The sequence below is a fragment of the Halichoeres trimaculatus genome, unplaced genomic scaffold, assembly GCF_033239565.1.
Source record: "Halichoeres trimaculatus isolate MK-OKI-2021-1 unplaced genomic scaffold, fHalTri1.1 fHalTri1_scaffold_22, whole genome shotgun sequence".
Classification (NCBI taxonomy): Eukaryota; Metazoa; Chordata; class Actinopteri; order Labriformes; family Labridae; genus Halichoeres; species Halichoeres trimaculatus.
The window spans coordinates 12409122-12424557 of record NW_027437200.1 but is presented as its reverse complement, the minus strand read 5'-3'; the positions used below and the strand labels follow the sequence as shown (position 1 = coordinate 12424557).

Here is a 15436-nt window from a genome sequence, read left to right as displayed (position 1 = left end):
TTGTACACTGCCTTTGATTCTTTATTTTCCACGGGGATTTACAGTTTTTCATGGTGTCCATGTGTTTACAAGCTGTAGATTCTGAGCTATTTCTCCATTAGAAAAATCTTCTGTGGGTAAAAATTTGTGGCAGGGTTGATGATTTGGCCTCATTTGGCCCCTTACTCCAGCTTGGTGACAGTCTGTTATAAAATCACTGCACAGAACAATGTTTTTAGAAGTTTTTTTCACCATAAGGTTGAAGGTAAGGTTTAGGCCATTACTTCATTTTATAATCGTTTTAGTTGCATATTTCTAAAGTGCATGACTGTCTTCACATATGCTCACTTAAAAGTTTTCCTGTTTGGGATGAATCTCACCGGTTAGGTAATGCTTCCACTGTAATCGGTCAGGTGTTCCATGAGGCTTTTGGGGCACACAGATAAACATGTGTGCTTGATATTGTCTCAGTGCATCACAATCCATATGACTCATCTCCCTCATTTCCTGGAATATGAAAAGAAAAACTAATTGCTGAGTGGGGAAGGTAATGACTTAAGGTCATGTAACACTTAGGAAACCCAGGTCCAGACCTCACAGTGAAATCTGCTTCTGCCAGTATGGCTGCTTCTTCTGCGCTGCAGGCCACTGGCTCCCCATCGAGACCACCTGGGCAGAGGTCTGGTTGTGTACAAGCCTCCTGTTGACAACTTGTTAAAAGATGAGTCAGTGAAGGAGAGAGGGATGACAGACAGCTTGGTTTGGCTGTCAGCTGCCACTCGGTTCCCATTACGACCTCTCTCTTCTCCAAACCAGCCCCATGGTTCCTCCAAACGTCTGCACGCCTCAGGTACTGCTCTCGAGTCCAGCTGAACAACCGGCTGACAGAGAGAGTGTGAAGGAAAAGCCCGGAGAGAAAGCAGAAATGAAGCAAGAGTCCATTTCCCACGTTGTTCTTGGCTCCTGTCTGCCCCCACAGACTTAAGCGAACACTTCCAAAACAAAGAGTTTGTCTGTGTAGGTGCCCAAAAAGCCAACCCACGCACACTTGCACACAGACAGAGACACACTCACGCTGGGACATAAAAAATGTTATTCTAATTCCTCCTAAGTGCCTATTTAAGCAGCTGTTTTCTGTAAACACCACTTCAGACAGCAGAGCCGGGACATTTGGTTTTAGATCATTCTCAATTATATCATAATTACTCGGACTCAGTCTGGTTGTCAGCAACAGCACCCAAAAAATATAGCTGTGAATTGCTGCCTCTTTGCCAGCACAAACAGCCGGCCTGCTAATCCCAGCACGGCTCTGTGAAAACGAAACACAGCGAGGTCATGTGGGATGCAGTCCGACCTACGCAGGGGACGGCCTCTCTTCTCACCTCTCATCCAAATCTTTCAAAATGTGCAACTCGAGAGGTTTTCTGTGCTTCCTGAGAAAACCATTACTGAAAATCATCACGCTGGAAGGGGGCTCAGGGTGTCGTCCCAGAGGATCTCATTTTCAGAGCAAACTGATCACAACTGACCTTTCCTCACACTTCCCTGTTTTGATCCTCTCAGCGGGAAATGAAGACGGTTAACTCGGATGTCTTAGGTAATGAGCCAGAGTCATTATTTGAGGATTACATCCGACAGGTGCACAGAGCCCTGCTTAACAAGCCCTGCTCTTGTCTGTTTGTCTATACTGTAGCTATAAATCTGCAGTTGCAGCCCTGCTGAACACACATTGTCTGTGTAGATCTGTTGTTTATTAAAGGCTGAAGTAATGGTTATTTCTAGAGGACAGGCATCTTGTTAAAATGTAATTCATTTCTGTGTGCACAGCTCCTCCAGCTTTGGAGTTGAGGTTGAAGCTGGGAAGAATAACAGAGCCAAATTTAGACACAGGGTAACAAAACGTTTTGAAGCTATTTCCGTCTCAGATGTTGAAACTCTGGTGTAAATTCAGGCCGACAACATGAACACAGCCAATATTCAGTCCACCCCCTACTTGATCAAAATGACAGCCAGACATTTGTTTAGCATGGCAGAACTATTCGTTTCATTTTCTTTGTCATGTGTGTCCAACAATATCAAGTTTGCTATGCTATATTTTATTGTTATTGTTTTTTTAAAGTAATGTCTGCTTTTGTGAAAATATAATGACATGGTTAAACTCTACACTGAGTAAAATAGTCATTTTTCAATCTGACTCATGCTGAGGAAACAAAATGTAATGGGTACTTTAAAGCAAAGAGCAGAAGTCATAACTGTAATGTCTGCCAAATCATCACTGACATGCATTTAGTAACTGATAACTCACATTTATATTATTATACATGCAGATTTTGACTTTTTTTCAAGAGTTTTCCCTTTCAGTGATTCCTTAAAATGTGTCCTTGAACCAATATTCAAATTAGTTTAAAGCCTAAGCCCTCTATTCGTGTATACATCAGATCAGATCATAAATATTGTGTAAGTATCCAGAGACACCCGGATGATTACACTAATCATGGCAATGTGATCTTGCTGGTACAACCAATAAATGGAATCAAGCTACAGATGAGGTTTGAGATCGGCTTTCTCAACATTCAGTAATAAGAAAATGAGATGAGTTGCACATTAAATGTGTAACAGTTGAGCATCATTTCAGATACATTTTGCCTCTAGCTTCATTACTTTAACTTTATCTGAAACCTTTAGATAGATAGATAGATAGATAGATAGATAGATAGATAGATAGATAGATAGATAGATAGATAGATAGATAGATAGTGACACGTTTGTATTTAGGACCCAGAAGCAAGTAGTTGGTGATAAACAATGAACAGTCTTTATTGGCAGAAACTTAAAGGCACAGTTCAGAACGGGGTTTGAACCCACACACTTAGGAATGAAGGGTGAGTGTCTCTTCAGTAGAGCCACACAGGAGACGTTTGGGACAAAGGCTCAGACAGTCTTTGAATGCAGGGAGTTGCAGCTTGAGCGGGGATCGAACCCGCGACCACAGGATCTCTAGACGAGCGTTCTCCTGACTGAGCCACCCAGGAGACGTACAGGCAAAGGCTCACGTAGTAGAAGGCCGGCGAGGGTTCAGTAACCAGGCAGACCAACACGGAGAAGGATTCAGGCGATACTCAGAGTCGAAGACAGGCAGGGATCAGGTACCAGGTAGACCAACACGGATCAGGACAGGCTGAACTCGGCGTCAGAGACAGGAGCAGGATCGACAGCCGGGGACTCAGGCAGACGGGTGAGTGACGAACAGAAGCTTTAGTCGATACCTTGTAGTCAGGCCGAGGGTCAGGCGTAACAGGCAGAAACTGGGACGAAACTTGTAGGCAACAGGTAAGCAGTCCGAAGACAGGTCTGAAGTTCTCAGCGTGAGTGCGAAGACAGTCTGACAATGACTGTGTGTGGAGCTGGGGTTTATATAGGTGGCCTGATGGCAGCAGATGAGGTGCAGGTGTGAGCAGGAGCACAGGTGATTGGAGTCAGGCTGATTAGGCTGGAGACAGAGGCTGAGGCTGAGACTGTGACAGAACCCCCCCCTCAAGGGACGGCTCCCGACGTCCAACACATCAACAGGGGCGGGGTGGGTGGGAAGAGTACCTCAGTACTCTTCCGAGGCGGAGTCCTCACGGACATCAGGTGGAATCCCCTCCTCCTCTTCATCCTCTTCGGAATCCTCTGGTGACGGAGGATCAACAGGGGTGACAAGAGAAGGTTGCTGTGACGGGCGTCCTTGCCTCCTCAGGGACGGCTGCTCCGGGTGGTCCTCGTGGAATTGTTTAATGAGGTCCTTATCAAAGATGTCCCGGGAAGGCACCCATGACCTCTCCTCAGGACCGTATCCCTCCCAATCCACGAGGTACTGCAGGCCTCTCCCTCGCCGACGGAAACGGAGCAGACGGCAGATGGTGAAGGCAGGACCCCCGTCGATAAACCGTGGAGGAGGAGGAGGAGGAACATCAGGAGACAGGGGACTCTCATGGACAGGTTTGATCCGGGAGACATGAAAGGTGGGATGAACCCTCATGGACCGGGGAAGCGTCAACCTCACCGCCATCGGATTGATGATTCTCTGGATGGGGAAAGGACCCACAAACTTAGGTGCAAGCTTCCTGCTCTCAACTCTAACAGGTAGGTCTCTGGTAGATAACCAAACTTTCTGACCCACCTGATAGGTTGGAGCAGGAGTCCGACGGCGGTTGGCTGAAGAGGAGTAACGGTGGACGGCCTTCTGTAGTGCAGCCCTGGCTCGGGCCCAAGTCTGACGGCAGCGTCTGGCGAAGGCAAGGGCGGATGGGCAGGAGACGTCATTGTCCAGAGCCGGAAACAACGGGGGCTGGTAGCCGTACACACACTGGAATGGGGACAAGCCGGTGGAGGACGAGACCAAGGAGTTATGGGCGTATTCGACCCATAGGAGCTGCTGGGACCAGGTGGAAGGGTTCTGGGATACTGTGCACCGAAGAGCCGTCTCCATCTCCTGGTTCATCCGCTCGGTTTGCCCGTTGGACTGAGGGTGGAAGCCAGAAGATAAGCTGGCAGTTGCTCCCAGGAGACGGCAGAATTCTCTCCAGAAAGCAGACGAGAACTGAGGCCCACGGTCTGACACCACGTCCAACGGAAGGCCATGGATGCGGAAGACGTGATGGAGGACCAGTTGTGCCGTTTCCTTGGCGGACGGGAGTTTCTGCAGGGGAATGAAGTGGACCATCTTGGAAAACCGATCTACCACAGTGAGGATGGCCGTATGTCCATCGGAGGTAGGTAGACCGGTGACGAAGTCCAAGGATATGTGGGACCATGGACGATGTGGGATGGGCAGAGGTTGGAGGAGACCGGCAGGAGCCTTATGGGAGGACTTGTGTTGACTGCAGATCTGACAGGCTTTGACGAAGTCCCGAGTGTCCTCCTCCAGCGTGGGCCACCAGAACCTCTGAAGGAGAACTTCCTGTGTACGTCGTGATCCGGGGTGACAGGTCAGGTTGGATGAGTGGGCCCACTGCAGAACCTCCGACCGTAGAGCCTCAGGAACAAAAAGACAGCGAGGGGGACAGGAACTGGGACCAGCTTGACCTTGGGTTGCAGCTTTGACTCTCTCCTCGATATCCCAAGTGAGAATGGCGACGACACAAGGAGGAGCTAGGATGGGAGCATCCCTCTCTGGGCTGTCCTCATCTCGGAGGTATTGGCGGGAAAGGGCATCCGGTTTGGTGTTGCGGGAACCAGGACGGTAGGACAGAGTGAAATTAAACCTGGAGAAAAACAGGGACCACCGGGCTTGACGGGCGTTGAGTCTCTTAGCAGTCTTGATGTATTCCAAGTTCTTGTGGTCAGTCCACACAAGAAACGGCTCCTTAGTTCCCTCCAGCCAGTGCCTCCATTCCTCCAATGCAAGCTTTACCGCCAGAAGCTCGCGGTTGCCGATGTCATAATTCCTCTCAGCGGGGGTCAGTCGACGAGAGAAAAAGGCACATGGATGGAGCTTGTGGTCTGAAGGGGAACGCTGGGATAAGACACCTCCTACTCCAACATCAGAGGCGTCTACCTCCACCAAGAACTGGAGGTCTGGATCAGGCATCTGGAGAATAGGGGCAGTGGTGAACCTCTCTTTCAGGGTACGGAAGGCAGTGTCTGCATCAGGTGACCAGAGGTAAGTTCTCTTGCTGCTTGTTAGAGCGGTGAGAGGAGCAGCGACCGTGCTGTAGTTTCGGATAAACCTGCGGTAGAAGTTGGCAAAGCCCAGGAATCTTTGGAGCTGCTTGCGGGACTCAGGAACAGGCCAGGAGGTGACAGCAGAAACTTTGGATGGCTCCATTTGGATGTGGCCCTTAGACACAATGAAGCCCAGGAAGGAGACTGTGGGAGCGTGAAACTCACACTTCTCAGCCTTGACGAAGAGTGAGTTCTCTAAAAGTCTCTGGAGCACAGACTGGACATGATGCACGTGGTCACTGAGGTTCTTGGAGAAGATGAGGATGTCGTCGAGGTACACAAAGACGAACTGGTTCAACATGTCCCGGAGAACATCGTTGACGAGTGCTTGAAAGACAGCTGGGGCATTAGTCAGTCCGAATGGCATTACGAGGTACTCATAATGTCCGATGGGTGTATTGAACGCCGTCTTCCATTCGTCTCCTTCCCTGATGCGGACGAGGTGGTAGGCGTTGCGAAGATCCAGCTTTGTGAAGACCGTAGCTCCCTGTAGTAGCTCGAAGGCAGAAGAGATGAGAGGCAGGGGGTAGCGGTTCTTCACAGTGATGTCGTTGAGCCCTCGATAATCAATACAAGGCCTCAGGGAGCGATCCTTCTTCTCCACGAAGAAGAATCCTGCGCCAGCAGGTGAGGAAGAAGGACGGATGATGCCCGCAGACAGGGAATTATTAATGTAGTCCTCCATGGCCTTCCGTTCTGGTGCAGAGAGGGAATACAATCTTCCCTTGGGGGGAGTGGTGCCCGGGAGAAGGTCAATGGCACAATCATAGGGTCGATGTGGTGGCAGAGATGTGGCGTTGGCCTTGCTAAACACAGCACTGAAATCGTGATACTCAGGGGGCACCCTTGAGAGTTCAGGCTGGACCTTGGTGCAGACAGGGGGGTGCGGAGACATGGCATCTTTCAGGCAGGTGAGATGACATGCAGTTCCCCAACCACGGATGGAGCCAGTGGACCAGTCTATGACAGGGTTATGTCGTCGAAGCCAGGGGTAGCCGAGGACCAGCGGCATGTCAGGATGCTCGAGGACGTGAAACTGGATAGTCTCTTTATGGTTGCCTGAGATGAGCATGGTAACAGGAGCTGTCTGATAAGTGATAAGTCCCATCAGATGGCCATCCAGAGCTTTGGCTGGAATTGGTTGATGGAGAGGAACCAGACTCAGTCCAAGTTGCTCTACGACTCTCTTGCTGATGAGACTGGAGTCTGAACCAGAGTCGATGAGGGTGACCAGGGTCTGGGGTCCGTCAGGCAGGAGCAGGCGTGCAGAAGGGGAAGGACGAAGAACCTGAGGAGTCTGGAGGGAAGAGCTCACTCGTATCTCCTCTCTTACGAGTGAGCTCTGTCTTTTAACGGGCAGTCTTTTACAAAGTGTCCTTGCCCACCACAATACACGCAGAGCTGCGAGGAGATCCGTCGTCCTCTTTCAGCAGGGGTAAGGGAGGTGCGACCCAGCTGCATAGGTTCGGGGTCCCCTGCCATCATAGAGGAAGACTGTCGGAGTGGATTCTTGGGTTGTGGACTGGAAGTGGGCAGATGAGTCGGTGTCTGACTCTTTGCTCCTCTTCTGGCCCTGATGCGGAGGTCAATCCGAGTGGCAAGGTCAATGATGCCGTCCAGGGATGAAGGGAGTTCATACGGGACCAGTCCGTCTTTAATGTAGTCTGCCAATCCATGAACAAAGGCATCAATCTGGGCCTGAGAGTTCCACCCACTGCGGCTGGCTTGGGTGCGGAAGTCGATGGAGTAGTCTGCCACTGACCGTCGACCCTGTTGGTGCCTCAGGAGACCTGCCGCTACCCCGGCTCTGTCTGGATTCTGGCCAAACACCTTCCGAAGTTCAGTGGTGAAGGTGAGGAAACTGGAACAGGCAGGAGAGTGACGATCCCACTCAGCAGTTCCCCAAAGCCTTGCACGCCCCGTCAGATGATTGATGGTAAAGGCTACTTTGGCAGCTTCAGAGGAGAACGTGCGAGGCTGGAGAGCGAAGAGCAGGGTGCAGTTTGTAATGAAGGCAGCACAGGTCTCCGGATCTCCATCATAACGTTCAGGAGATCCCACTCGTGGTTCAGGACTGTCGGGCAGAGCAGGAGGTTGAGTGATCGGCGCAGGATCTGAAGCTGGTGGTGGGGCATGAAGTCGGGAAGCAAGCTCAGTAACTGTCCGGGTGAGGGTATCCACAGCACCCTGAAGGTGGCTGACAGAAGTGGTGATCAACCCTTCCTGATGAGCCAACACTTCTTCAACTCTTTCCAATCTGTCCATTGCCGAGGGTGTGCTACTCGCTGGGTCCATCTTCTGGTCAGACTGTACTGACACGTTTGTATTTAGGACCCAGAAGCAAGTAGTTGGTGATAAACAATGAACAGTCTTTATTGGCAGAAACTTAAAGGCACAGTTCAGAACGGGGTTTGAACCCACACACTTAGGAATGAAGGGTGAGTGTCTCTTCAGTAGAGCCACACAGGAGACGTTTGGGACAAAGGCTCAGACAGTCTTTGAATGCAGGGAGTTGCAGCTTGAGCGGGGATCGAACCCGCGACCACAGGATCTCTAGACGAGCGTTCTCCTGACTGAGCCACCCAGGAGACGTACAGGCAAAGGCTCACGTAGTAGAAGGCCGGCGAGGGTTCAGTAACCAGGCAGACCAACACGGAGAAGGATTCAGGCGATACTCAGAGTCGAAGACAGGCAGGGATCAGGTACCAGGTAGACCAACACGGATCAGGACAGGCTGAACTCGGCGTCAGAGACAGGAGCAGGATCGACAGCCGGGGACTCAGGCAGACGGGTGAGTGACGAACAGAAGCTTTAGTCGATACCTTGTAGTCAGGCCGAGGGTCAGGCGTAACAGGCAGAAACTGGGACGAAACTTGTAGGCAACAGGTAAGCAGTCCGAAGACAGGTCTGAAGTTCTCAGCGTGAGTGCGAAGACAGTCTGACAATGACTGTGTGTGGAGCTGGGGTTTATATAGGTGGCCTGATGGCAGCAGATGAGGTGCAGGTGTGAGCAGGAGCACAGGTGATTGGAGTCAGGCTGATTAGGCTGGAGACAGAGGCTGAGGCTGAGACTGTGACAGATAGATAGATAGAGGCAACTCAATGTATTTAGGCATGTAGACATGGTCAACACGATCTGGTCCCAAAAAGAGAAAATATCCAGAGAGCAGCAGTTCTGTGGGCTAAAATGCCTTGTTGATGCCAGAGGTCAGAGGAGAATGGACAGACTGGTTGAAGCTGATAGAAACACAACAGTAACTCAAATAACCACTGGTTACAACCGAGGTCTGCAGAAGAGCATCTCTGAACACACAACACGTCCAACCTTGAGGCAGATGGGCTACTGCAGCAGAAGACCACACCGGGTGACCCTCCTGTCAGCTAAGAACAGGAAACTGAGGCTACAATTCACACAGCAACACCAAAACTGGACAATAGAAGATTGGAGAAACGTTGCCTGGTCTGATGAGTCTGGATTTCTGCTCCACATTCAGATGGTAGGGTCAGAATTTGGCGTCAACAACATGAAAGCATGGATCCATCCTGCCTTGTATCAATGGTTCAGGCTGCTGCTGGTGGTGTAATGGTGAGGGGGATATTTTCTTGGCTCACTTTGGGCCCCTTAGTACCAACTGAGCATGGTTTAAAGTCCACAGCCTACCTGAGTATTGTTGCTGACCATGTCCATCCCTTTATGAGCACAGTGTACCATCTTCTGATGGCTACTTCCAGCAGGATAACACTCCATGTCATAAAGCTGGAATCATCTCAGATAATAGACAATAGAGCACCTTTGGGATGTGGTGGAACGGGAGATTCTCATCATGGATGTTCAGCCGACAAATCTGCAGCAACTGTGTGATGCTATCATGTCAATATGGACCAAACTCTCTGAGGACTGTTTCCAGTACCTTGTTGAATCTATGCCACCAAGGATTAAGGCAGTTCTGAAGACAAAAGGGGGTCCAAGGGGGGGTAGCAAGGTGTACCTAATAAAGTGACTGGTCAGTGTATATAGACATCATCTTTTTCTTGTTAAGTCTGCACACTCCAACGCAGTAGGGGGCAGTATATAAGCTGCAATTAAGAACAGAGAATAAGAGCAGCACAGCCACAACAGGCTGATGAAAGAGTCCTAAATGAGAAACAGAGCGAAAATTCAGAGTCTAGTTTCTCTATGTATCTGTTACACTGCAGTAGATTGACAGGAAGTGTTCGGCCTTTGAACATTTTTGTATATAATTTGCATGTTTATGTTTTTGTTTGTCCCAGTGTTGGGCAGAAGTATAGCCCAGGGCTTTAAGCAGTAGATGGATGCCACTGGCTGTCTGCTTGACATCAACGCAGCTATTTCTGTCACTGAACTTTCCTCTCGTACTTCCTGTTGTACTGATCCAAGAAGTCTGAGTGGAGCTTAGTGTGACAGGAAATCTGTATTAGAACTAATTATCAGATACTAACATATGTGCTCATCATACTTGGCTTTTTACCCGATTTAGTGTTTAGGATACGGTGTGATGATGAATTAGTGGCAGCCAGTCGCTCAGAACCAGGATTGTTATTGGGTTTTACGGTTTTGGCCTTTGTGGAGGTAAAATATGCCTAATACGTGTTGTTCACCTGTTGCTTTCACACAGGACGTGCGTGCAACTGAGCAGCAAGTCTGCTACTTTCCACAAGATCAGCTATCCAGAGTATAACTGAAGTAATGTAATGTATATCTGTGATGTGTATCTGACTCAGAGTGACTGTTAATCCTCCTGCATTAATAGAACCCAGGTTTGATGATCTGATGGACAGGCCAGCAGACTCATGCTCCTCTCTCAGGATACACTGTCTGATAGCCCAGTGTTTGAGGCTAGAGTTAACCAAAGCATACCGCAGCACCAAAGACATGTCACTCTCTTTTCTCCTCCGCTCTGAATCCACATCTCTGCCTCTTTCCCTCATGATCTAAAGAGCATGAAAAGACGACCAATCTCCCACTGTCTCCCTCTTTCTGTCTCTGCTCTTTCTTCATGCAGCCCCCCTCACTGTGTGTGTGATCCGGAGGTGTGACACTTTCCCAGTAGCCCACAGGTATCCGTTACACAGCCAGGAGCCTTGGCACGCTGCCCACAGCCCTACCTGTCTCTGAGGGCACAATGGAGGGATGTCCTGTGAGGATCTCTGCAGAATGTGTAACCTCTGATGCCATCTGCACACCAGGAGAGCCCTCGGGAAACAAAGGGGCAGAGCTTCCATCTCTGATCTTCCTTTTCATCGTTACTGTCTGTGAAGGAGACAAAGAGGGTCAGGCGTAAGCTCAGATCCTTGCCATCTCTATTACTGTATGCACATCTATTGAATACATGTTGATTTCTGTTATATTTGATATCCAGTAAAATCCTTTTCACATGCACATCTGAAAACTTTTACCAAATTTCAAGACAGTTTACCCCAACATATTCCATTTTTACCTTTATAATCAATGTAGTCTTCACACCTTCATTACATGAACAACTACTGCACAGGCAGCACATTCACATGATATAAGAATCTGTCAACTCTAACATTTTTTCTGCACTGGCAATTAGTACAATCTAAATTTTAGAGCCTTTTTCACCTGTTCAAAAAATAGTTTGAAATACTCAGGAGGCTTAGATTTTCTGTTGTTCAATTAAATTTTGCAAAGAAATGAACAAAAACAATAAAATGATGTGATGAAGAAGGAACATTGACAAATGCAACATTGTTTTATCTTACAAAAAAACAACAACTATCTATTGGGTGTCAGATATGTTTGTGATAAAACCTCACCTATCCTTCTACTGTCTCTTGAAACCTGATGGTATGTTGTTCACTCCTATGCCACAAATTACATAAACGTAAGCTGACTTTTACTGCTTAACAGGACAACATTCTCCATGAGGGGTGGAGATATGACATGATTTTCCCATGACAAGATCATGAGGTGGATTAGGGATGGGTACCTTTCACTTTTGAAACAATACAGTACCAATGCCTGGTACCCGGCAATCAGTGTTGGTACTCAATGTTACCAATTTTTCAGTACTTTTGTGTGTTTTAATGTGGTCAAGCATATTAAATTTTTAAATAATAAGATCCCAAAGACTTTCAATTTAAGATTTTTATTTCTCAATATATAAACTTGCAATGTTGTGTTCATGCCCAGTATGGAAAATCGCCTACTCTCCCACTCCCTCAAAGTCACAAGGATGTGTTTAGGTACCTAAACATGCTACCTTTTTGGTTTTCTATGAATTGGTACTTGGTTCTACAGACAGAATTTGGTTGGCACCAATAAAAATACCTAATTCAGTATTCATACCTCATTTGGATTAAATTATCATTATTATTTTTTAAAAAAAACTTGTAATTAAGACTACTTAGACCTTTAAACTATATTTTTATCCTTGCTGCACCATTTATAGTTCTGATCTAGTCTTGATGGGGTCATTCTTATGTTTCCAAGGATATTTGATATTATCTTTTCTGGGTCAAACCAAGCCACTAATTGCCCCTTGTATGACGCTTTAGCATCATAAAGGGAGTCTGAGTATTGTCCATACATGTCTTTAGAGCTGTTTTATTTCTGCACTTAAAAGAAAAGTAAAAGAAAAAGGCAAGTCCAGTAATTTAGGATGTGATAAATTTCTGTTCAATAAATAGTACATTTTAAGACAGAGGTTGCATGGAAGCTGTAAGAAATAGCTTGAAAATTCAAAAAAAAAAAAAAAAAAAAAAAAAAGATCATTAAATTGTGTTATGAGGCTAGGCACAGTCTGTCAATGAGAAAAAGGAAGAACGATACAGAGCAGAAGAGAAATGCTAAAGACTGAACTTTGTCTACTTTGGTGTCATCTAGTGGCCTGAAACCATAAAAACAAAACAGGTTCCTAACTTTTTCAGCAGAAACAGACCTGGTTCCAGTTACTTTAAAATCATGCAAATTATTTAATTCAGATGTTTGTTTTTTTCCTATTTACATGTCACATCTTTGAGGGCAAATATTGTTTGACTCTGATGACTTTCACAAAAGGGTTATGTTTTTCTGACAGTAATATTTTTAAGTGATTTAAAACAGGTCAAGACAGGAGATTGAACCACAGTAACCCCAAAAAGTGAATTCCAATGACAGAAGTTGGTTAATCAGGGTAGTGCTCATAGATATGTGTGGACACACTGTTCCACTTTTCAGTGGGTGTTGTTCTAGAGAAGTTATAAACAGGCTAGAGATGGTGAAATCTCATGACACAATCACATCATGAACTGTATTTGAAGCAACATGAGGCTTATCATTTTCTCACGTCATCAGGTATAAAGAACTGCTCAAATGAAACACGTCCTAAATTAATCTTTGGACTTGGACAACATGCTGTAACTGGACCTCTACACACAATATTTTCCCATTCCCATTTTTGAAAAACATCAAATGAATCATAATCTTTTTAGCCTTTTATTAATTTTTATCACAAATAAACTGCGAGCCAAACATATCACCCTTTAAAACCCACTAACTTTAATTGTACTCTATAACCCTGGTGAGTCACAGCTCTCCAAGTGGTTGTACTTTGCTTGCCATCAAATCAAAGAAAAGCTAATCCGGCAATTAAAAGGTTATGACGTGGACAGTAAAATAGAGGCAGATCAATGTCCAGTGCATCGTGGAGTGTGTGAGTGTGGAAAGAGGCCTGAATATTGTTTAACAATAGTATATAAGTTATATAGTTCTTTAGTTAAGCTGTCCAACCTAAGCTCTTCATTTACAGGATTTCTCCAGACAGAATCTCATTAAAGATTCAAGTCTGTGGTTTACCAGGGCCAACTTTTTCATATGGGGTCTATTTATTAGTTATACAAGGGCTGATAAATGGTCCTCAAGGGATTCATCCACAAAATCCAGGACCACGAATGTGTGAGCCAACTGGAGTATCTGAACTAAGCCCACGTTTCCTCATCTGGCGTCCAAATGTGCCGTATCCAAGAGACCGCATTAGCACTTAATTTACATTTTTAATAGCACATGCAAAAAACTTTCTTGACAGAAATAAGCTCTGACACGTTGAAAAAATATTGAGCAGCCCTCAAATTAGAAGCAGAGTCACACATGTGGCTCTGATGAGCTACTGGCAAACACGGACATTGTTGATGTGTGGGTAAACCTCCTGCATATGGTCCTTTTCAGGCTATTAAAAATGTAATCAGAATTGTATTAAGAAAGTGTTTGGTCAGATTTCTTTTATTTACCTAAAAAAGACATCTGTTCTTCTGAAATAGGAAAGCAAGTACAGCAACACTGACTCCATACCAGAAGATGAATGTGTGTGTGCAGAGTACTTTAATTAATCTGTTAAAAGGCCACATACAGTTGAAACCACAAGTTTACTTATGTTGCATAAAGAGACATGGCCATTTTTAAAACTCTCTCATAAGTCTTCTTTGTCATTATTCTGGCTTTTGGTAACTAAAAATAATTTTGGTAAGTCTAAATGATCTAAAACAAGAACATTTCAGTCTGTTTTCTGTCAGACAGAGAGAAAGACATGTAATGTGTCTTTTGATAGTGTATCAGAAACTTCTAGTTTAACTGTATATAACCACGAAATGCTTTACTCTTAAGCATAGAATAATCACCTTAAGGTAAACACTTTATAATTTTTTAACCATCCTGTGGGAAAAAATAAGGTCACATCTCCTTTGAGTTTTATCAAACTACTCTTCTGTTTTATTTTTATTTTGATGAACAAAGTTCATTTTTGTTTTAGATGATACCTTTGTATGTAGAACTGATGTAAAGTAGCATAGTGAAATGCTACCTGATACACACACATATATATCAAAAATAAACAAATAAATAAATAAATAAGTTAATTAATTAATAATGTAGAAAAATTAATAAACAAATAAGGAAAAAATAGAAAATATATTTATGTGTATATATAAACTGCACATTCAAAGATTTGTTTAAATTATTGTATTTTATTTTATTTTATTTTAAACTTAATATTTTCAACAGTATTCTTCTTTTTTAATCTCATTTCAATTACTATCCGTCCCCTGTTTTGTGTCATATGTTTCTGGTAGATTTTGACCTAAGCTGGGTGGATGGGAGTGGGGAGGGGAATGGGTTTGTTCACAAACTACCTTAGGGCTGTAACATTGTCATTTAGAAATCCCCATCACTTCCTGAAAAATGTAAATAAAAAGGGTTAATGAAAAGGAAATGTATAATTGGCCTATAAACGTGGTTATAGGGAATCCGTTGGCTCAGTCTGATGTGTTCAAATGTTGCATAAGCTCTCTTGGAAACTTGATGCATCCATACACTAAAATAGCCCTGTATGCAGGCTTTGTTGGAGCATATTCCCTACTTATATACACTTATGTAAAGAAGCAAAGAGAGGTCAAGCAGCTTATAGCTCTTGCCTATGGGTCCCTCTGCAGGTGAGGGAAGCTGTGTGCCTACATTGACTGTCTGGGAGATTTCAGCTGCTGCAGTTGTTCTCTGTCAGTGTTAGTCAAATACCGAGTTTTGGCCTTTGTAAACCAGACGTGAAAGAATTTCAAAAACTGTCCTTATTTCACAACTGTCGCTGGCTTATGAAACCTTTAAGAAATCAGACTGCTGGTGTGTGTAATACCTTGTCCATGTGACCGCTGCTTTGACAGGAATTCCCCGACTAAACTTTTCCCCTTTTTACCTTTACCCCAGAAACGTTGTCGGTGACATCACTGCGCTGCTCCACTT

At 45.5% G+C, this 15436-nt stretch overlaps 1 protein-coding gene across 1 annotated transcript in view; it reads right to left on the bottom strand.

Annotated features, from left to right (window-relative positions):
* adamtsl3 (ADAMTS-like 3) overlaps nucleotides 1-10882 on the bottom strand; it is a 143972-nt gene extending 133090 nt beyond the window's left edge. Inside the window, exon 1 of the mRNA XM_074662003.1 lies at nucleotides 10813-10882. The gene's annotated coding sequence lies outside the window, so the exon portion shown is untranslated. The remainder of the gene's footprint in view (nucleotides 1-10812) is intronic.
* Nucleotides 10883-15436: the final 4554 nt, after the last annotated feature.